This window comes from Ricinus communis, chromosome 3, assembly GCF_019578655.1.
Source record: "Ricinus communis isolate WT05 ecotype wild-type chromosome 3, ASM1957865v1, whole genome shotgun sequence".
Taxonomy (NCBI): domain Eukaryota; kingdom Viridiplantae; phylum Streptophyta; class Magnoliopsida; order Malpighiales; family Euphorbiaceae; genus Ricinus; species Ricinus communis.
The window spans coordinates 7,060,404-7,086,164 of record NC_063258.1 but is presented as its reverse complement, the minus strand read 5'-3'; positions in this window follow the sequence as shown (position 1 = coordinate 7,086,164).

Sequence of the window (25,761 nt, the reverse complement as noted above, 5' to 3'; positions counted from 1 at the left end):
TATGGATTTGATGAATCAAGTGTTCAAGGAATTTCTGGATCGTTTTGTCATCGTATTCATTGATGATATCTTGGTTTATTCCAAAAGCGAAGAGGAGCACGCGTGGCACTTGAGGATAGTACTTCAGACTTTAAGGGAACATCAATTGTACGCTAAGTTCTCTAAGTGCGAGTTCTGGTTGGAAAGCGTTGCTTTTCTAGGGCACATAGTGTCTAAAGAGGGTATTCAAGTGGACCCTAAGAAAGTGGAGGCAGTGACCGAATGGCAGAGGCCAACTTCAGTGATTGAAGTGCGTAGCTTTCTAGGGTTGGCAGGCTACTACCGTCGATTTGTGCAAGACTTTTCGAGGATAGCAGCGCCTTTGACTAAGTTGGTATCAGAGCTTAGGTTTAGTTTTTCCTTCGACCTAGGTTAGCTTTCTAAACTACTGCGGGAACTAGGAAAAATTGAGTCTGTCCTTGCATGTTTTATTGATTCTAGTATCTGCGCTATACGTTAGAGAGTCTGTTGGGTTAATAACTTGTTGTTCATTTTCAGCTCTTGCCAATGCCGAGAACCCAAGCGACTACAGCTGTAGCATCGGCCCAGGAAGGCGAAGATGAGTTTTCTACTCAGACGGCTCCTCCGGACCCAGCCCATGGTACCATAAGGCGAGGTAGGCCTCGAGCAGCTGCCCAACCAGATCAGGGCGAGGCTCAGGAGGTACATGGTGCTGGTGAAATTCCAGTGGAGGCTTTTGTGTCCAGTATGACTGGGATGCAGAGGGCCTTAGAGCAGTTGCTAGTCTTCCAGCAGCAGCAGTTTCGAGTGGTGCAGAAGTCGTATAGTGGGTCCCAGATCAAGAATCCGGATGATGTCCCTATGTCTGAGTATACCAAGTTAAGACCTGTGGAGTTTGATGGGACAGCTGGAGACCCTCTGGACTTTTTGGATGAGGTTGAAAAGAGGGCGTCTGATTTGCACTGTTCTGACAGGAGGACCATCGAGATGGCCGGGTTTTCCTTGAAGGGAATAGCATCCCAGTGGTTTAGAGATTATATCCGCCCCTTTCTGGATGGGTTGTCGTGGAGGCAATTCGGAGATAGATTCGAAGAGTACTTCATCCCTTTCAAGGCGGGAGTACAGGAGAGGTTTGAAAGGTTAGTTAAGGGAGAATCATCCGTGGCTGAATACACCGGTGCAATTTGTTCAAATTTGAGTAGGTATGCACCTTATACGCTGGGACTGAGGAGCGTAAGAACAAAGAATACATTTCGTGGCTCGCCCGAGTTTGTTTCCTTGGTTCAATCTAGGAGGAGCAGCTTCCTAGAAGTTACCGACATGGCGAGGCGATGGAGATGACGCTACGAGGGTTTAGTCAAGGGACTGACGATTGTAGGAAGAAGAAAACAAGGGTTGAGGGTCAGTCCAGTGCGTAGCCTGTCGTGCCGTACTATGGTAGTGGAAGTTACTCTAGAGGTACCGACCAGCAGGCCATGCAGAGAAGTCACCGCATCCACAGAAAGGGTAGGCGTAATCGGAGGAGTAGTCGAGGATTCGGACTGGTCAGGCTCATGGTAGCAAGGAGTTCAAAGCACAGCAGCCCACTTGGGGCCAAGACTTGTCGATGTGTGGCAGGTCACATCAGAACCGTGCCTAACATCCAGTGGAGCCTGTTTTAGGTGTGGTGAGATGGGACATATGGCTCGAGAGTGTCCTTGCTATTTCGATCAAACCGACTTTTCCAAGGCTCGTCCATTGAGTGCGACCCGACCAGCTTTTCCTGCAACCCCGGGACATTTTCAAGATGGATCTCAGTTTGTTGGCCAGCAGGGCCGTAGTTTTGGAGGTAGATCTTCAGGAGGCCGGTCTGGGGGCAGGGTTCAAGGTCGAGCTTCAGGGTCTCAACAGTCAGGCCGGGGGCAAGCTAGAGTGTTTACCCTTACTCCTCAAGATGCGCGAGCCTCAAATGCTGTGGTGTTAGGTACTATTCTTGTTTGTCATTCTGAGGCTAGAGTTTTGTTAGACCCTAGGGCTACCCATTCTTTCGTATCGCCTAGTTTTGCCTTAAGATTGGATGTCCAAATTGCTAGGCTTCAATTCGGTCGGCCACCTACGCCTAAGTAAGGCCTTAGAGGCCCGATGTCGTGTATCCGTCGTGTCCGGTGTCTCTGAGGGATGAGATTTGGTTACGACCTAATTCTTTTTAGATGTAATGGATTTTGATGTGATATTGGGAATGGATTGGTTAGCTATGCATTTCGCCATGTTGGACTGCAGGGAGAAACAAGTGACTTTTCGAATTCCTGGAGACTCAGAGTTCTATTTTAAAGGTGAGCAGATACCTTCTCCCTCGAACCTCGTGTCAGCGATTGCAGCTAGGTGGATGCTTCGCCGTGGATGTCAGGGATATTTGGCTTTGGTTAGGGATACCTCTGCAAGGAAAGGTTGCGTCGAAGACGTTCCAGTGGTTTGCGAGTTTCCTGATGTGTTTCCAGAAGAACTACCTGGATTGCCGCCCAATAGAGAGATAGAATTCTGTATCGACGTGATACCGGGTACAACACCTATTTCTTTGCCGCCCTATCGAATGGCACCGGCCGAGTTAAGAGAGCTAAAGGAGCAGTTGCAAGACCTCCTAGATAAGGGTTTCATTAGACCTGGTACGTCTCCTTGGGGTGCGCCTGCTCGCTCAAAGAAGAAGGATGGTACCTTGCGTCTCGCATCGACACGCAGAATCAATAAGGCGACGATTCGTATCCCAGATCCGCTTCCCTCGCATCGATGACCTATTCGATCGGCCTTCGGAGCGTGTATTTCTCCAAGATTGATCTACGATCGGGCGCCAGTCTTATTGGATTAAGAGAGCCGAATGGCTACTAGATTTCTTATTTGGATATTTTAAGTGACAGACCGAGGTAAGGTCCCCGGTCGAGCATTGCTCTCGGGGCGCGATCTTATTGGATTAAGAGAGCCGAATGGCTACTAGATTTCTTATTTGGATACTTAAGTGACTGACCGGAGGTAAGGTCCCCGGTCGAGCATCGCTCTCGGGCGCGTCTTATTTGGATTAAGAGAGCCAAAATGGCTGTTAGAATTTGGGGTTAGGGTTCTACTTAGCCACACGTCTCGTGAAAGTAAAAATGTCTTTATTTATTTACACTCTCTTCTTTTATCATTTTTTTACTATGGTGTATGATTATATATTATGATTGCAATTATATTCAGAAATTGGTATATTGTTCTGAATAACTAATATATCATGTGAAGGTTGCAATAGTCCTTAGATTATTTGATTTTGACTCACTCTCGAGACTGACAGTCTCAGTTGTAATTTTTCTTTCAGGTGATAGTTAAAGACCTTCGCCATCGCACATTCGACAGTTCGACTTCTTATTCTTCGGACTTTGTAATTATCTTGTACTTCTATACTTGTCATTTTTACTCTAGAGTATCCGCAGTAGGAAATTCTAAAATTTATATAACTATTCTGACTCCTGTTGGTAGTATGGTGATTTATTATGCAAGACAATTATGACTACTTTATATTTGGTTAATTGTATATGTGGATTTGCGGGTTGGTAAGGCTTACTACGGGTTTCGGTGGCCTTAAGCCTACCCATTCCCTAGTGCCGGTCACGGGCCCCCAAAGTGGGTCGTGACACAAACAACCCCGTAATACGGAGATATTTTCCAATTGGAGAAATTAACCCCATAATTTTGGTATATTTATGAGTATGGAAAATAACTCCTTAAATGGGTTAATTTTATAATATGAGAGAAAACCCCGTAAAAGGGGTATATTTGTCAATATAAGAAAATAACCCCGTAAAAGTGGTACAGTTATCAATATAAGAAAATAACTCCGTAAAACATATATATTTACGAATATGAGAACACAACCCCGTAAAAGTAGTGTAATTTCAAGTCTGAGAAAACGACCTCGTAGAAGGGGTAAATTCTTTAATATGAGAAAATAACCCCGTAAGAGGGGTATATTTATAAATATTAGAAAACAACCCCGTAATATGGGGATACTTATAAATCGGTGAAAATAACCCCGTAATTTTGGTATATTTGTGAGTATGAGAAAACAACCCTTAAATGTTAATTTTACAATATGATAAAATAAATCCGTAAAAGGAGTATATTTGTCCATATAAGAAAATAACCTCGTAAAACTTGTACATTCATGAACTTGACAGAACAACCCCATAATAGTTCTAATAATTTAATATGAGAAAACGACCCCATAAAAGCGGTACATTTCTCAATCCAAGAAATTAACCTTGTAAAACTTGTATATTTATGAATCTGAGAAAACAACTCCGTAAAAGTAGTGCAATCACGAGTCTCCGAAAACAACCTCATAGAAGGGTTAAATTTTTTAATATGAGAAAACAACCCCGTAAGTGGGGTATATTTATAACTATTAGACAAAAATCCCGTAATACGGGGATATTTATATATCAGAGAAAATAACCCCGTAATTTTAGTATATTTGTAAGTATGAGAAAACAACCCCTTGATTGGGTTAATTTTATAATATGAGAAAACAACCCCGTAAAAAGGGTATATTTGTCAATATAAGAAAATAACCTCGTAATATTTATGAATTTGACATAACAACACCATAATAGTGCTAAAAATTTAGTATGAGAAAATGACCCTGTAAAAGTGGTATATTGATCAATATAAGAAAATAACCCTGTTAAAATAGTGTAGTTGTGAGTCTGAGAAAACAGCCTCGTAGAAGGGGTAAATTTTCTAATATGAGAAAACAACCTCGTATTATGGGATATTTATCAATTGGAGAAAATAACCCTGTAATTTTGGTATATTTGTGAGTATAAGAAGACAACCCCTTAAATAAGTTAATTTTTAATATGAGAAAACAACCCCGTAAAAGAGGTATATTTGTCGATATAAGAAAATAACCTCGTAAGAACATGTATATTTATGAATTTGAGAAAATAATACCAGAGTAGTGCTAATAATTTAGTATGAGAAAACGATTACATAAAAGTGGTATATTTATCAATATAAGAAAACAACTCGTAGAACATGTATATTTATGAATATAAAAAAACAACTCCGTCAAAGTAGTGTAATTGTGAGTTTGAGAAAACAGCCTCGTAGAACGGATAAATTTTTTAAAATGAGAAAATAACCTCGTAGAAGGGGTAAATTTTTAATATGAGAAAACAACCCCATATTACGGGGATATTTATCAATTGGAGAAATAACCCCGTAATTTTGGTGTATTTGTTAACATAAGAAGACAACACCTTAAATGTGTTAATTTTATAATATGAGAAAACAACCCCGTAAAAGGGGGATATTTGTCGATATAAGAAAATAATTCTGTAAAATGTATATATTTATGAATTTGAGAAACAACCCCATAATAGTGCTAATAATTTAATATGATAAAACGATCCAGTAAAACTGATATATTTCTCAATATAAGAAAATAATCCCGTAAAACGTGTATATCTATGAATCCGAAAAAACAACCCCGTAAAAATATTGTAATTGCGAGTCTGAGAAAACTACCTCGTAGAAGGTGTAAATTTTTTAATATGAGAAAACAGCTCCGTAATACGGGGATATTTATCAATCGGAGAAAATAACCACGTAATTTTGGTATATTTGTGAGTATGAGAAAACAATCCCTTAAATAGGCTAATTTTATAATATGAGAAAACAACCTCGTAAAATGGGTATATTTGTCAATATAAGGAATAACTCTGTAAAACATGTATATTTATGAATCTGAGAAAATAACCCGGTAAAGGTAATGTAATTGCGAGTATAAGAAAATAGCCTCACAGAAGGGGTGAATTTATTAATATGATAAAACAGTCTCGTAGAAGGGATAAATTTTTTAATATGAGAAAACTACCCCGTAATACGAGGATATTTATCAACCGGAGAAAATAATTCCGTAATTTTGGTATATTTGTGAGTATGAGAAAACAACCCCTTAAATAGGTTAATTTTATAATATGAGAAAACAACCCTGTAAAAGGGGTATATTTGTCAATATAAGAAATAACCTCGTAAAACGTGTAAATTTATGAATTTGAGAAAACAATACCATAATACTGCTAATATTTAGTATGAGAAATGATCCATAAAAGTGGTATATTTATCAATATAAGAAAACAACTCCGTAAAGTGTGTATATTTATGAATCTCGGAAAACAACACCGTAAAAGTAATGTAATTGTGACTCTAAGGAAAGAGCCTACTAGAACGGTATATTTTTTTAATATGAGAAAACAACCCCGTAATACGGAGATATTTATCAATCAGAAAATAATCTCGTAATTTTGTTATATTTGTGAGTATGAGAAAACAACCCCTTAAATGGATTAATTTTATAATATGAGAAAACAACCCCGTAAAAGGGGTATATTAGTCAATATAAGAAAATGACCCCGTTATAGGGATATATTTATCAAAATAAGAAAATAAACCCGTAAAACGTCTATATTTATGAATATGAGAAAACAACCCCGTAAAAGTAGTGTAATTTCGAGCCTGAGAAAACAGTCTCGTAGAATGGGTTAATTTTTTAAAGGTAATGTAATTGTGAGTATAAGAAAACAGCCTCGCAGAAGGGGTGAATTTATTAATATAATAAAACAGCCTAGTAGAAGGGGTAAATTTTTTAATATGAGAAAACAACCCCGTAATACGAGGATATTTATCAACCGGAGAAAATAACTCCATAATTTTAGTATATTTGTGAGTATGAGAAAGCAACCCCTTAAACGGGTTAATTTTATAATATGATAAAATAACACCATAAAAGGAGTATATTTGTCGATGTAAGAAAATAACCCTGTAAAACTTGTATATTTATGAACTTGACAGAACAACCCCATAATAGTTCTAATAATTTAATATGAGAAAACGACTCGTAAAAGTGGTATATTTCTCAATATAAGAAAATAATCCCGTAAAACTTATTTATTTATGAATCTGAGAAAATAACTCCGTAAAAGTGGGGTATATTTATAAATATTAGAAAAATCTCGTAATACGGGGATATTTATCAATCGAAGAAAATAACCCCGTAATTTTGATATATTTATGAGTATAAGAATACAACCCCTTAAATGGTTTAATTTTTAATATGAGAAAACAACCCCATAAAAGAGGTATATTTGTCAACATAAGAAAATAAACACGTAAAATGTGTATATTTATGAATTTGAGAAAATAATACCAGAATAATCCTAATAATTTAGTATGAGAAAATGATCACGTAAAAGTGGTATATTTATCAATATAAGAAAATAACTCCATAGAACGTGTATATTTATGAATATAAGAAAACAATCTTGTAAAAGTAGTGTAATTGCGAGTCTGACAAAACAGCCTCGTAGAATGGATAAACTTTTTAATATGAGAAAATAACCTCGTAGAAGGGGTAAATTATTTAATATGACAAAACAACCTCGTATATACGGGGATATTTATAATGTAGGGAAATAACCCCGTAATTTTGGTATATTTGCGAGTATGAAAAACAACACCTTAAATGGGTTAATTTTATAATATGAGAAAACAACCCCGTAAAAGGGGTATATTTGTTGATATAAAAAATAATCCCGTAAAACGTGTATATTTATGAATTTGAGAAAACAACCCCATAATAGTGCTAATAATTTAATATGAGAAAACGACCCCGTAAAAGTGGTATATTTATCAATATAAGAAAATAACCTAGTAAAACGTGTATATTTAAAAATCTGAAAAGACAACCCCGTAAAAGTATTGTAATTGCGAGTCTTAGTAAATCGCCTCGTAGAAGGTAAAAAATTTTAATATAAGAAAACAACCCTGTAATACGGGGATATTTATTGATCAGAGAAAATAACCCCGTGAGTATGAGAAAACAACCCCTTAAATGGGTTAATTTATAATATGAGAAAACAATCCCATAAAAGGGGTGTATTTGTCGATATAAGAAAATAACCCACTAAAATGTGTATATTTATGATTTTGAGAAAACAACCTTGTAGAAGGGGTAAATTTTTTAATATGAGAAAACAACCGTAAGGGGATATATTTATAAATATTAGAAACAAATCCCGTAATACGAGAATATTTATCAACTTGAGAAAATAACCCCGTAATTTTGGTATATTTATGAGTATGAAAAACAACCACTTACAAGGGTTAATTTTATAATATGAGAAAACAACCCCGTAAAGGGTTATATTTTTTTATATAAGAAAATAACCCCTAAAATGTGTATATTTATGAATTTGAGTAAACAACCCCATAGTAGCACTAATAACTTAAGATGAGAAAACGACCCCGTAAAAGTGGTATATTTATTAATATAAGAAAATAACCCGTAAAACCTGTATATGTATGAACCTGAGAAAATAACCCCGTAAAAGTACTGTAGTTGTGAGTCTGAGAAAACAGCCTCGTAGAAGGAGTAAATTTTTTAATATGAGAAAACAACCCCGTAATACGGGGATATTTATCCATCGGAAAAAATAACCCCGTAATTTTGGTATATTTGTGAGTATGAGAAAACAACCCCTTAAATGGGTTAATGTTATAATATGAGAAAACAACTCCGTAAATGGGATATATTTGTCAACATAAGAAGATAACCCCGTAAAACGTATATATTTATGAATTTGAGAAAAAAAAACCCCATGATAGTGCTAAAATTTAATATGAGAAAATGACCCCGTAAAAGTGGTATATTTGTCAATATAAGAATAAAAACCCGTAAAATATGTATATTTATGAATCTGAGAAAACAACCCCGTAAAATTAGTCTAATTATGAGTCTAAGAAAATAGCCTCGTAGAACGGGTAAATTATTTAATATGAGAAAACAGCTGTCACGACCCACCTTGGGGGCCCGTGACCGGCACTAGGGAATGGGTAGGCTTAAGGCCACCGAAACCCGTAGTAAGCCTTACCAACCCGCAAATCCATATATACAATTAACCAAATATAAAGTAGTCATAATTGTCTTGCATAATACATCATCATACTACCAACAGGAGTCAAAATAGTTATATAAATTTTAAAATTTCCTACTGCGGATTCTCTAGAGTAAAAATGACAAGTATATAAGTACAAGTTAATTACAAAAGTCCAAGAAGAAGAAGCCAATTGTCGAATGTGCGATGGCGAAGGTCTTTAACTATCACCTGAAAAAAATTACAACTGAGACTGTCAGTCTTGAGAGTGAGATAAAATCAATTAATCTAGAGACTATTGCAGTCTTCACAGGAAATATTAATTATTCGAATCCATATATCAAACCCCCGAACATAAACAGAAATCATGATGTCATCATATCATAATGAAATAAATAAGTAAATAAATAAATAAATAAAAATATCTTTGTTTCTTTTCTATTCGGGACGAGTGGCTCTAGAGAACCCTAAACCCCAAATTCTAGTAGCCTTTCTATTCTTAATCCAACAGTCTCGCCCCGGAGAGCAAGCTCGATCAGGGTCCTTACCTCCGGCTGAACACTTGAATTCCAAATAAGCCTACCAGAGAGCATTGCTCGATCGGGGACCTTAACTCAAGTAATCAATCGAACTCAGCCCAGAGCAAGCTCGATCAGTATGCATAAATTCATAATAACCTTATATCCATGATCATTACCGGTGCGACGCGGTCCACGATGTAACCCATCAAAGTGGCATGTTCTACAAGCCACATTTCCCAATTTGCAATCATCACATATAATAAATATTATTATCCGATGAACTCAACCAACACATATCGGAAATAAAGATTAAAGATTTAAGGTAAAACAGTGAAATTTGTGAGGGAAAAATAATAACGTTTATCTTATTATAACATACTAATAATAGTATTTATATTATTTCAAATATTAATAATCAAGTGAAATCATTTATTTTACGATACTAATAATCATATTATGCATGAACTTTCAAAATAGCATATTAAATCGGACTTAGCAATAGTGCAATGATTAAATGACTTTAACTCAACGATCTAGCAGCGTTCGCGATCCGCTCCTACGCCCTCGGGTGGAGCTGGCGGGAAGGCTGAATTATCTAATAACAAAAGACATACAATTAATAGACATTCGAAAAATTTTCCTAAACTTAGACCCTAAGGTCGACCGCCTAGAATTAAATTGGACTCGAGGATTCTGTGAAAATTTTTTTTTTTATTTTTTTAAATATATATATATATATATTTATATATATAATTATTATTATTACAACTAAGGGTGTTACATTCTATAATTGTATGTGGCCTGGGAAGGCGGCGGATCGGGGCCGGAAAGTCACGCTCACGCGACACTTCCCAAGGCCGGCAAGGATTTTCCGACGGAGGGTTGCTTCCGGTTTTTAGGGATGGGGAGTCCGATTCCGTGTCGGTTTGCGGAAAGGACGCCATAGAGGCGGAATCGGCGATGGCAGCCTCTTTGTCCTTCGTCGGTGTCGTGCGAAAGGAAGGAGGAGGAAGGCAAACTGGCGAGCGGAGCTTGGTGGCAATGAGGCGGTGCGGGGGAGAAAGGCGGTCAGCTGGGAGAGGGAGAAGGAAGGGAGGAAGGAAAGGAGGAGGGGAGGGAAAAAAAGAGATTTTTATTTTTATTTTTTATTTTTTTTTTAAATATATATATATATATATATTTATATACATAATTATTATTATTACAACTAAGGGTGTTACATTCTACCCCCCTTAGAAAAGAAATTTGACCTCGAATTTTAAACCATGGCCCACTTAGGATTGAAATAAATGAGGGTAGAGGCTTCTCATTTCCTGCTCGGTTTCCCAGGTACACTCTTCAGACAAATGATTCCGCCACAAAACTTTGACCATCGGAATAATTTTAGAGCGCAGCTGGCGAACTTGAGTATCCACGATCCTGACTGGATGCTCCTCGTAAGTCAAATCTTCACCAACTTCCACATTTTGTGGTTGTAACACATGCGAAAGGTCTGAAATATACTTTCTTAACATCGATATGTGGAATACCGGATGCACGTGCGAGAAGTTCGGTGGCAAGTCTAGTTTGTATGCCACATCTCCAATTCTGCCAATAATCTCAAAGGGTCCCACATAACAAGGTGCCAATTTGCCCTTCTTGCCGAACCGCAACACACCACGCATAGGAGACACCTTCAAGAATACATATTCCCCAACACTGAATTCCACGTGCTTCCGCTTTGGATCCGCATAACTTTTCTGCCTACTAAAAGCTGTCTTCAGTCGCTCTTAAATAACCGGAATCTTTTCTGAAGTGATCTGAACCAATTCCGATCCTGCTAACTTCCGTTCACCAACTTCTTCCCAACATACGGGGGATCTACACTTCCGACCATACAAGGCCTCGAAAGGTGCCATTTTGATACTTGCATGATAGCTGTTATTACATGAATTCGACCAGCGGTAGATACCAATCCCATTGACCACCAAAGTCTATCACGCACATCCGAAGCATATCCTCTAAGGTCTGAATAGTCCTTTCTGATTGTCCGTCCGTCTGAGGATTGAAGGCCGTACTGAAGTCCAACCTGGTACCAAGTTCCTCTTGTAACTTTTTCCAAAACCTTGAAGTAAATTGCGGCCCCTTGTCAGACACTATGGAAACCGGGACGTCGTGAAGACTGACAATCCTTTCTAGATACACTTTTGCATACTTAGCTACAGAGTATGTAGTCTTTACCGGAAGAAAATGCGCTGACTTAGTCAATCGATCCACAACTACCCAGATGGAGTCATAACCAGCAGAAGTCTTGGGTAAACCTGATACAAAATCCATAGTAATCCTTTCCCATTTCCACTCTGGTATAGGAAGCTGCGAAACTGCACGGCCGATGCTCTAATTTAACTACCGACACGTCGGACATTTGGAGACAAACTCGCTACATCTCTCTTCATCCCGCTCCACCAATAATTTCCTTTCAAATCATGGTACATCTTTGTGGAGCCCGGATGCACGCTGTAAGTTGTACAGTGAGCTTCTTCTAAAATCTCCTTCCTGAGATTATCCACATCGGGAACACACAGCCTAGAGCCCATCATGAGGGTGCCATCATCATTTATAACAAAGTTATTAGCTCGACCTACGCACATCTTCCAAGATTTTCCGCAGCTGTGGGTCCCGATTCGAGCCATCCCGATTCCGTCGACAAGCACGGACCTAACCTGAAATGTGCTAACAACACACCCGATTCTAATATTTCCACCTGAAACCCTTGATCGTACAGTTCATGCAACCCTTCAGCCAGCGGTCTCTTCTCTACACTGACATGAGCAAGACTACCTACCGACTTCCTGCTCAAAGCATCAGCCACAACATTCGCATTACCCGGGTGGTAGAGAATATTACAATCATAGTCCTTCAGAAGCTCTAACCACCTTCTCTGCCTCAGGTTCAAATCCTTCTGTTGAAAAATATACTTTAAGCTTTTATGATCCGTATAAATCTCGCACGTCTCTCCATAGAGATAGTGCCTCCAAATCTTTAATGCAAAAATTACTGCTGCCATCTCCAAATCGTGGGTCGGGTAATTTTGTTCATGCTTCTTCAATTTCCTAAACGCATAAGCTATTACCTTTCCATTTTGCATCAGAACACAACCCAAACCCACTCTAGAAGCGTCGCAATACACCGTGAATCCACCAGTCCCAGAAGGTAAGGTCAACACCGGAGCTGAAGTCAAACAGTCCTTCAACTTTTGAAAGCTTCTCTCACACGCGTCAGTCCACTGAAACCTGACATTTTTCTGAGTCAACTTAGTCAAAGGCGCTGCTATCCTCGAAAAGTCTTGCACAAATCGACGGTAGTAGCCTGCCAACCCTAGAAAGCTACGCACTTCAGTCACTGAAGTTGGCCTCTGCCATTCAGTCACTGCCTCCACTTTCTTAGGGTCCACTTGAATACCCTCTTTAGACACTATGTGCCCTAGAAAAGCAACGCTTTCCAACCAGAACTCGCACTTGGAGAACTTAGCGTACAATTGATGTTCCCTCAAAGTCTGAAGTACTATCCTCAAGTGCCACGCGTGCTCCTCTTCGCTTTTGGAATAAACCAAGATATCATCAATGAATATGATGACAAAACGATCCAGAAATTCCTTGAACACTCGATTCATCAAATCCATAAAAGCCGCCGGGGCATTAGTGAGTCCAAACGACATCACCAGAAACTCATAATGCCCATAACGCGTCCTGAATGCCGTCTTTGGCACGTCTTCACCACGGATCCTCAACTGGTGATACCCCGATCGCAAATTAATCTTGGAGAAATACACAGCTCCCTGAAGCTGATCGAATAGGTCATCGATGCGAGGAAGCGGATACCGGTTACGAATCGTCGCCTTATTTAGTTGCCGGTAATCGATGCAAAGACGCAAGGTGCCATCCTTCTTCTTTACGAACAGAACAGGAGCACCCCAAGGAGACGTACTAGGTCTAATGAAACCCTTATCTAGGAGGTCTTGCAACTGCTCCTTTAGCTCTCTTAACTCGGCCGGTGCCATTCGATAGGGCGGCAAAGAGATAGGTGTTGTACCCGGTATCACGTCGATACAGAATTCTATCTCTCTATTGGGCGGCAATCCAGGTAGTTCTTCTGGAAACACATCAGGAAACTCGCAAACCACCGGAACGTCTTCGACGCAACCTTTCCTTGCAGAGGTATCCCTAACCAAAGCCAAATATCCCTGACATCCGCGGCGAAGCATCCCAAACCACGAGATTCGTGGGAGAAGGTATCTGCTCACCTTTAAAATAGAACTCGAGTCTCCGGGGAATTCGAAAAGTCACTTGTTTCTCCCGGCAGTCCAACATGGCGAAATGCAAAGCTAACCAATCCATTCCCAAAATCACATCAAAATCCATCACATCTAAAAGAATTAGGTCAGCAACCAAATCTCGACCCTCAACAGACACCGGACACGACGGATACACGACATCGGTCTCTAAGGCCTCACTTAACGGCGTAGTGACCGACATCGGGACTGGGAGCCTAACGGGCTGGACATCCAATCTTAAGGCAAAACTAGGCGATCACGAAGAATGGGTAGCCCAGGGTCTAACAAAACTCTAGCCTCGGAATAACAAACAAGAATAGTACGACACCTGACATTTGAGGCTCGCGCATCTTGAGGAGTAAGGGTAAACACTCTAGCTTGCCCCCCGGCACATTGTTGAGACCACGAGCTCGACCTTGAACCCCCCCAGACCGGCCTCCGAAGATCTACCTCCAAAACTACGGCCTGGCACGGCCAACAAACCGAGATCCATCTTGAAAATGTTCCCGGGGTTGCGAGGAAAAGTGGTCGGGTCGCACTAGCGGACGAGCCTTGCGGAAAAGCTGGTCGACCGAAATAGCGAGGACACTCTCGAGCCATATCTCCCATCTCACCACACCTAAAACAGGCTCCACTGGACGTTAGGCACGGTCCCTGATGTGACCTGCCACACATCCGACAAGTGTCGGCCCCGAACTAGTCTTCTTTGTGCTTTGAACTCGCCCACTACCACTGAAGCCCTGACCAGGTCGAAATACTCGATTACTCCTCCGATTATGCCTACCCTTTCTTTGGACACGGTGACCTCTCTGTCTGGTCTGCTGGTCGGTGCCGCCAGAGTAACTTCCACTACCATAATGCGGCCGACGGTGCGCCTTTGGGTGACCCTCAACCCTGGTTTTCTTCTTCCTACAATCGCCAGTCCCTTGACTAAACCCTCGTAGCGTCATCTCCATCCCGCCTCGCCATGTCGGGTAACTTCTAGGAAACTGCTCCTCCTAGATTGAACCAAGGAAACAAATTAAGGGCGAGCCACTGAAATGTATTCTTTGTTCTTACGCTCCCATGATCCCATAGCATATGGTGCATACCTACTCGGTGAACAAATTGCACCGGTGTACTCGTACCACAGATGATTCTCCATTGACTAACCTTTCAAACCTCTCCACTCCTTACACTGAAAGGGATGAAGTACTCTTGAATCTGTCTCGAATTGCCTCCACAACAACCCATCCGAGAAAAGGGCGGATATAATCTCCGAACCACCGGGATGCTATTCCTTTCAAGGAAAACCCGGCCATCTCGATGGTCCTCCTGTCGGGCAAATCGGGCGCCTCTTTTCAACCTCATCCAAAAAGTCCAGAGGGTCTCCGGTATCCCATCAAACTCCACAGTCTTAACTTGGTATACTCGGACATAGGGACATCGTCCGGATTCCTAATATCGGGACCCACTAGCACGGCTTCACGCACCAGCGACTGCTTCTGCTGCTTGAAAACTAGCAACTGCTCTAAGGCCCTCTGCATCCCAGTCATACTGGACACAAAAGCCTCCACTGGGATTTCACCAGCACCATGTACCTCCTGAGCCTCGCCCTGATCTGGTTGGGCAGCTGCTCGAGGCCTACCTCGCCTTCTAGTACCATGGGCTGGGTCCGGAGGAGCCGTCTGAGCAGAAAACTCATCTTCGCCTTCCTGGGCCGATGCTGCAGCTGCAGTCGCTCGGGTTCTCGGCATTGGCAAGAGCTGAAAGTGAACAACAAGCTATTAACCCAACAGACTCTCTAACGATAGCGCAGATACTAGAATCAACGAAACATGCAAGGACATACTCAATTTATCCTAGTTTCCGAAGTAGTTTAGAAAGCTAACCTAGGTCGAAGGAAAAACTAAACCTAAGCTCTGATACCAACTTTGTCACGACCCACCTTGGGGGCCCGTGACCGGCACTAGGGAATGGGTAGGCTTAAGGCCACCGAAACCCATAGTAAGCCTTACCAACCCGCAAATCCATATATACAATTAACCAAATATAAAGTAGTCATAATTGTCTTGTATAATACATCATCATACTACCAACAGGAGTCAGAATAGTTATATAAATTTTAAAATTTCCTACTGCGGATTCTCTAGAGTAAAAATGACAAGTATATAAGTACAAGTTAATTACAAAAGTCCAAGAAGAAGAAGTGATCGCCGAATGTGCGATGGCGAAGGTCTTTAACTATCACCTGAAAAAAATTACAACTGAGACTGTCAGTCTCGAGAGTGAGATAAAATCAATTAATCTAGAGACTATTGCAGTCTTCACAGGAAATATTAATTATTCGAATCCATATATCAAACCCTGAACATAAACAGAAATCATGATGTCATCATATCATAATGAAATAAATAAGTAAATAAATAAATAAATAAAAATATCTTTGTTTCTTTTCTATTCGGGACGAGTGGCTCGGTAGAACCCTAAACCCCAAATTCTAGTAGCCTTTCGGCTCTCTTAATCCAACAGGTCTGGCGCCCAGAGAGCAAGCTCGATCAGGGTCCTTACCTCCAGCCTGAACACTTGAATTCCAAATAAGCCGGCGCCCAGAGAGCATTGCTCGATCAGGGACCTTCATCTCCAAGAAGAATTACTCAATTCCGACTTCTATAGATTTAATTATTTTCAAATTACTGAGCAAGGGTCATACAGCTAGTTGTACCCGAGCAGCAATCTGTTTGCTCAATTTAAGCAACCAAAACGACAAAAATAGCAAAATCACAAAACTACAAAGTTATAGAGGACTCTTTAAAATTTCCATAGACACCAATTAAGCTTAATTTGGACTTATATAACCTATGTTATGCCTAAAATACAGAACATCAAGGTTGCTGGAATTTTGACAGTTTTCTATCTTAACATACTTAAACTTAAATCAAGCTTAATCTTTATGCAATCATTCAATACTCTACTAATTCACGACAATCAGACCTTTAATTAATCAATGAGAGCATCAAATGAAGTTTTTCCAATTTGTAATCAAGAACCCTAATGACAAATTAATAACACTCAAGTAACAACTTACCAATTTCAGCTTTTGGGTTGCTAATATGCTTAAATCCTTTAGCTTTAGCTTGGCTCCTTCAATAGTTGGCAAAATCCTATCTTAATCTTAAGTTTTTCTAGGTATTCCACTTCTCTCTCTTATTCCAAATTTTGTGTTTTTGGCCATGTACGAATTTTAGAGAAATGAAGAGGTAAAATGAGCTTGCTCATGGTTCCAATTTTCAATATTCCTCTCTTAATGCCACCACCTACTAAACTATTTTTATCACCCTAAATTAATTCTTACTAACCATATATAGGTACTAACTTTTAATTGTATCTTTTAAGTCCAATCTATTTACCCAACCTTCAACTATTGGTTAAATTAAGTCTTAAGGCTTAATACACATAACCCAAGTACTTAATCAACTTATCTAAATTAATAATCTAATATCATGCTTCTTATTCTCTACTTATAATTAATATATATCTGTTCTCATAAAATAAAAATATCATTGATATATCATCATATGCCCAATGATTAAATGTAAATGCACATAATATGGATGATGAGAAAATGCAGGCGTTACAAAACAAACCCCGTAATACGGAGATTTTATCAATCGAAGAAAGTAACCCCGTAATCTTGGTATATTTGTGAGTATGAGAAAACAATCCCTTAAATGGATTAATTTTATAATAAGTGAAAACATCACCGTAAAAGGGGTATATTTATAAACATAAGAAAATAATCCCGTAAAACGTGTATATTTATGAATTTGAGAAAATAACCGCATAATTGTGATGATAACTTAATATGAGAAAACGACCCCATAAAAGTGGAATAGTAAATAATATAAGAAAATAACCCCATCAAACGTGTATATTTATGAATTGAGAAAACGATACCATAACAATGCTAATAATTTAATATGAGAAAATGACGCTGTAAAAGTGGTATATTTCTCAATATAAGAAAATAACCCCGTAAAATGTGTATATCTATGAATCTGAGAAAACAACTCCGTAAAAGTAGTGCAATTGCGAATCTCAGAAAACAGCCTCGTAGAAGCGGTAAATTTTTTAATATGAGGAAACAACCCCGTAAGAGAGGTACATTTATAAATATTATAAAACAGCCCCCGTAATGTTGGTATATTTATGAGTATAAGAAAGCAACCCCTTGAATGGGTTAATTTTATAATATGAGAAAACAACCCCGTAAAAGAGTTATATTTGTCCATATAAGAAACTAACCTCGTGAAATGTGTATTTTTTATGAATTTGAGAAAACCAGCCCATAATAGTGCTAATAATTTAATATGAGAAAACTACCTCTTAAAAGTGGTATGTTTATCAATAAAAGAAAATAACCCCGTCGATCGTGTATATTTATGAATCTGTAAAAACAACCCCGTAAAAGTAGTATAATTGCGAGTCTGAGAAAATAGCCTCGTAGAAAGGGTAAATTTTTTAATATGAGAAAACAACGCCGTAAGAGGGGTATATTTATAAATATTAGAAAACAACCCCGTAATACAGGGATACTTATCAATCAGATAAAATAAACCCGTAATTTTGGTATATTTGTGAGCATGAGAAAACAACCCCTTAAATGGGTTAATTTATAACATGAGAAAACAACCCCGTAAAAGGGGTATATTTGTCAATATAAGAAAATAACTCCGTAAAACGTGTATATTTATGAATTTAAGAAAACAACACCATAATAGTGCTAATAATTTAGTATGAGAAAATGACCTCGTAAAAGTGATATATTTATTGATATAAGAAAATAACTACGTAAAACGTGTATATTTATGAATCTTAGAAAACAACCCCTTAAAAGTAGTGTAATTGCGAATATGAGAAAACAGCCTCGTAGAAAGGGTAAACTTTTTGATATGAGAAACAATCCCGTAATACGGAGATTTTTATCAATCGGAGAAAATAACCCCGTAATCTTGATATATTTATGAGTATGAGAACACAACCCGTAAAATGGGTATATTTGTAAACATAAAAAATAACCCAGTAAAACGTGTATATTTATGAATTTGAGAAAACAACCGCATAATAGTGCTAATAATTTAATATGAGAAAACGACCCGTAAAAGTGGTATATTCCTCAATATGAGAAAATAACCACGTAAAAACGTGTATATTTATGAATCTGAGGAAAAAACTCTGTAAAAGTAGTGTAATTGCGAGTCTCAAAACTACCTCTTAGAAGGTTTAAATTTTTTGATATGAGAAAACAACCCCGTAAGAGGGGTATATTTATAAATATCAGAAAATAACCCCGTAATTGTGGTATATTTGTGAGTATGAGAAAACAACCCCTTAAATGGGTTAATTTTATAATATGAGAAAACAACCCCGTAAAAGAAGTTTATTAGTCAATATAAGAAAATAACCTCATAAACGTGTATATTTATGAATTTGAGGAAACAACCCCATAATAGTGCTAATAATTTAGTATGAGAAAATGACCTCATAAAAGTGGTATATTTATCAATATAAGAAAATAACCCCGTAAAATGTGTATATTTATGAATCTAAGAGAAAAACCACGTAAAAGTAGTGTAATTGCGAGTTTAAGAAAGCAGCTTTGTAGAAGGAGTAAATTCATTAATATGAGAGAACAACCCCGTAATCTTGATATATTTGTGAGTTTGAGAAAACAGCCACTTAAATGGGTTAATTTTGTAACATGAGAAAACAGCCCCGTAAAAGGGGTATATTTGTAAATAAATAAGATAACCTCGTAAAACGTGTATATTTATGAATTTGAGAAAACAACCGCATAATAGTGCTAATAACTTAATATGAGAAAAGAACCCCGTAAAAGTGGTATATTTATCAATATAAGAAAATAACCCCGTAAAACGTGTATATCTATAAATCTAATAAAACAACTCCGTAAAAGTAGTGCAATTGCGAGTCTCAGAAAACAGCCTCGTAGATGTGGTAAATTTTTTAATATGAGGAAACTATCCCGTAAGAGGGGTACATTTATAAATATTACAAAACAGCCCCGTAAGAGGGTGCATTTATAAATATTAGAAAATAACCCGTAATTGTGGTATATTTGTGAGTATGAGAAAACAATCCCGTAAAAGGGGTATATCCGTCAATATAAGAAAGTAACCTCCTAAACGTGCATATTTATGAATTTGAGAAAACAACCCCATAATAGTGCTAATAATTTAATATGAGAAAATGACTCCGTAAAAGTGGTATATTTATCAATATAAGAAAATAACGACGTAAAACGTGTATATTTATGAATCTTAGAAAACAACCTCGTAAAAGTAGTGTAATTGCGAATCTAAGAAAATAGCCTCGTACAAGGGGTAAACTTTTTGATATGAGAAAACAACCCCGTAATACGGGGACTTTTATCAATCGGAGAAAATAACCCCGTAATCTTGATATATTTGTGAGTATGAGAAAACAATCCCGTAAAATGGGTATATTTGTAAACATAAGAAAATAACCTCTTAAACGAGTATATTTATGAATTTGAGAAAACAACCCTATACTAGTGCTAATAATTTAGTATGAGAAAATGACCCCATAAAAGTGGTTTATTTATCAATATAATAAAATAACCCCGTAAAATGTGTATATTTATGAATCTAAGAAAATAACCGCGTAAAAGTAGTGTAATTGCGAGTCTGAGAAAGCAGCCTCGTAGAAGCGGTAAATTCTTTAATATGAGAAAACAACCCCATAAAACGAGGATTTTTATCAATCGGAGAAAATAACCCCGTAATCTTGATATATTTGTGAGTATGAGAAAACAGCCCCTTAAATGGATTAATTTTATAATATGAGAAAACAACCTCGTAAAAGGGGTATATTTCTAAAGAAAAGAAAATAACCCCATAATAGTGCTAATATTTTAATATGAGAAAATGACCCAGTAAAAGTGGTATATTTATCAATATAAGAAAATAACCTCGTAAAACGTGTATATCTATGAATTTGATAAAACAACTCCGTAAAAGTAGTCCAATTGTGAGTCTTAGAAAACAGCCTCGTAGATGCGGTAAATTTTTTAATATTGAGGAGACAACCCTGTAAGAGGGGTACATTTTTAAATATTACAAAACAACCCCGTAATATGGGGATATTTATCAATCGGAGAAAATAACCCCGTAATTTTGGTATATTTATGAGTAGAAGAAAACAACCCCTTGAAATGGTTAATTTTATAATATGAGAAAATAACACCATAAAAGGGGTATATTTGTCCATATAAGAAACTAACCTCGTAAAATGTGTATTCTTATGAATTTGAGAAAACAACCCCATAATAGTGCTAATAATTTGATAAGAGAAAAGTACCTCGTAAACGTGGTATATTTATCAATATAAGAAAATCACCTCGTCGAACGTGTATATTTATGAATATGAGAAAACAATCCCGTAAAAGTAGTGTAACTGCGAGTCTGAGAAAATAGCCTCGTAGAAAGGGTAAATTTTTTAATATGAGAAAACAACCCCGTAAGAGGGGTATATTTATAAATATTATAAAACAATCCCGTAATATAGGGATACTTATCAATCGGAGAAAATAATGCTGGAATTTTGGTATATTTGTGAGCATAAGAAAACAACTCCTTAAATGGGTTAATTTTATAATATGAGAAAACAACCCCGTAAAAGGGGTACATTTGTCAATGTAAGAAAATAACCTCGTAAAACGTGTATATTTACGAATTTGAGAAAACACACCATAATAGTGCCGTAAAAGTGGTATATTTACCAATATAAGAGAATAACCACATAAAACGTGTATATTTATAAATATGAGAAAACAACTCCGTAAATGTAGTTTAATTGCGAATCTCAAAAAACAGCCTCGTAGAAGGGGTAAATTTTTAATATGAGAAAACAAACCCCGTAAATATGGGGATTTTTATTAATCAAAGAAAATAGCTCCATAATCTTGATATATTTGTGAGTATGAGAAAACAACCCCTTAAATGTGTTAATTTTATAATATGAGAAAACAATCCCGTAAAAGGGGAATATTTTTAAACATAAGAAAATAACCGCGTAAAACATGTATATTTATGAAATCGAGAAAACAAATGCATAGTAGTGCTAAAAATTTAATATGAGAAAATAGCCCCATAATAGTGATAATAATTTAGTATGAGAAAATGACCCGTAAAAGTGGTATGTTTATCAATATACGAAAATAACCCCGTAAAATGTGTGTATTTATGAATCTGAGAAAATAACCCCGTAAAAGTAGTGTAATTGCGAGTCTGAGAAAGCAACCTCGTAGAAGGGGTAAATTTTTTAATATGAGAAAACAACCCCGTAATACGGGGACTTTTATCAATCGGAGAATATAACCTCGTAATCTTAATATATTTGTGAGTATGAGAAAACAACCCCTTAAATGGGTTAATTTTATAATATGAGTAAACAACCCGGTAATAGGGGTATATTTGTAAACATAAGAAAATAACCCTGAAAAACGTACATATTTATGAATTTGAGAAAACAAACGCATGTTAATGCTAATAATTTAATATGAGAAAACAACTCCGTAAAAGTGGTATATTTATCAATATAAGAAAATAACCTCGCAAATCGTGTATATCTATGAATCTGAGAAAACAACTCCGTAAAAGTAGTGCAATTGCGAGTCTCAGAAAATAGCTTCGTAGAAGCGGTAATATTTTTAATATGAGGAAACAACCTCGTAAGAGGGGTACATTTATAAATATTATAAAACAGCCCCGTAATATAGGGATACTTATCAATCGGAGAAAATAACCTCTTATTTTTAGTATATTTGTGAGTATGAGAAAACAACCCTTTAAATGGGTTAATTTTATAATGTGATAAAACAACCCCGTAAAAGAGGTATATTTATCAATATAAGAAAATAACCTCGTAAAACGTGTATATTTATGAATTTGAGAAAATAACACCATAATAGTGCTAATAATTTAGTATGAGAAAATGACCCCGTAAAAGTGGTATATTTATCAATATAAGAAAATAACTCCGTAAAACTTGTATATTTATGAATATGAAAAAATAATCCCGTAAAAGTAGTGTAATTACAAGTATGAGAAAACAACTTTGTAGAAGAGGTAAATTTTTTAATATGAGGAAACAACCCCGTAATACAGGGATATTCATCAATCGCAAAAAATAGTCCCGTAATTTTGGTATATTTGTGAGTATGAGAAAACAACTCTTAAATGGGTTAGTTTTATAATATGAGAAAATAACGCCGTAAAAATGGTATATTTATCAATATAAGAAAATAACCCCGAAAAACGTATATATTTATGAATCTGAGAAAATAACTCCATAAAAGTAGTGTAATTACGAGTATAAGAAAGCAACCTCGTAGAAGGAGTAGATTTTTCACTATGTGAAAACAACCCCATAATACGGGGATATTTATGAATCTGAGAATACAACCCCGTAATACGGGGATATTTATGAATCTGAGAAAACAACCCCTTTAAATAGGTTAATTTAAAATATGAGAAAACAACCCTGTAAAAGGGATATATTTGTCAATATAAGAAAATAACCCCGTAAAATATATATATTTTTATGAATTTGAGAAAACAACCCCATAATAGTGCTAATAATTTAATATGAGAAAATGGGCCTGTAAAAGTAGTATGTTGCTTAATATAAGAAAATAACCTCGTAAGAAACGTGTATATTTATGAATCTGACAAAACAACTCCGTAAAAGTAGTGTAATTGCGAGCTTCAAAACAGCCTCGTAGAAGGGATAAATTTCTTAATATGAGAAAATAACCCCGTAAGAGGGGTATATTTATAAATATTAGAAAAATCCCGTAATACGGAGATATTTATCAATAGGTTAATTTGTAATACTACTTAAATAGGTTAATTTTATAATATGGGAAAACAACCTCGTAAAAGGGGTATATTTGTCAATATAAAAAATAATCCTGTAAAACGTGTACATTTATAAATTTGAGATAACAACCCCATAATAGTATTAATAATTTACTATGAGAAAACGACCCCGTAAAAGTGGTATATTTCTCAATATAAGAAAATAATCCCGTAAAAAACATGTACATATTTATCAATCTGAGAAAACAACTCCGTAAAAGTAGTCTAATTGCGAGTCTCAGAAAACAGCATCATAGAAGGGTAAAATTTTTAATATGAGAAAAAACTCTGTAAGTGTGGTATATTTATAAATATTAGAAAACAAGCCCATAATACAGGGATATTTACCAATAAGAGAAAATAACACTATAATTTCGGTATATTTGTGAGTATGTGAAAACGACCCTTAAATTGGTTAATTTTATCATATGATAAAATAAACCCGTAAAAGGGGTATATTTGTGAATATAAGAAAATAACCTCGTAAAAGTGGTATATTTATCAATATAAGAAAATAACTGCATAAAACTTGTATATTTATAAATCTGAGAAAATAACCCCGTAAAAATAGTATAATTGCGAATCTGAGCATACAACCCCGTAGAAGGGGTTACTTTTTTAATATGTGAAAACAATCGCGTAATACGAGGATGTTTATCAATCGGAAAAAATAACACCGTACTTTTAGTATATTTGTGAGTATGAGAAAACAACCCCTTAAATGGGTTAATTTTTTATAATATGAGAAAACAACCCCGTAAAAGCAGTATATTTATCAATATAAGAAAATAACCCCCTAAAACGTGTATATTTATGAGTTTGAGAAAACAATCCCGTAAAAGTAGTGTAATTGCGAGTCTGAGAAAATATCCTCGTAGAAGGGGTAAATTTTTTATTATGAGAAAAAAACTCGTAATACGAGGATATTTATCAATCAGAGAAAATAACCCCATAATTTTGGTATACTTGTGAGTATGAGAAAACAACGCCGTAAAAGGAGTACATTTGTCCAAATAAGAAAATAACCCCATAAAAATGTTTATATTTATGAATTTGAGAAAACAACCCGAGAATAGTGCTAATAATTTAATATGAGAAAACGACCTCGTAAAAGTGGTATATTTATAAATCTTAGAGAACAACCTGTCAAAGTAGTGTAATTCTGAGTCTGAAAAAAATAGCTTCGTAGAAGGGGTAAATTTTTTAATATAAGAAAACAACCCCGTCACGTGGGTATATTTATAAATATTAGAAAATAACCCCGTAATACGAGGATATGTATCAATTGGAGAAAATAACCCAGTAATTTTAGTATATTTGTGAGTATGAGAAAACAACCCCTTAAATGGATTAATTTTATAATATGAGAAAACAACCCACTAAAAGGGGTATATTTGTCAATATAAGATAATAACTCATAAAACGTGTATATTTATGAATTTAAGAGAACAACACCATAATAGTGCTAATAATTTAGTATGAGAAAATGACTCATAAAAGTGGTATATTTATCAATATAAGAAAATAACCCCGTTAAACATGTATACTTATGAATCTGAGAAAATAACCCTGCAAAAGTAGTGTAATTGAGTCTAAGAAAACAGCCTCATAGTACGGGTAAATTTTTTAGCATGCGAAAATAGCCTTATAGAAGGAGTAAATTTTTTAAATGTGAAAACAATCCCGTAATACAGAGATTGTTATCAAACTGTAGAAATAACCCCGTAATTGTGGTATATTTGTGAGTATGAGAAAACAACCCCTTAAATGGGTTAATTTTATAATATGAGAAAATAACCCCGTTAAAGGGGTATATTTGTCAATATAAGAAAATAACCCGTAAAACGTGTATATTTATGAATATGAGAAAACAACCCCGTAAGAGTAATGTAATTGCGAGTCTAAGAAAACAACACTATAATAGTGCTAATAAATTAGTATGAGAAAATGACCCCGTAAAAGTGATATATTTATCAATATAAGAAAATAACCCTGTAAAACTTGTATATTTATGAATTTGAGAAAGCAACCCCGTAAAAGTAGTG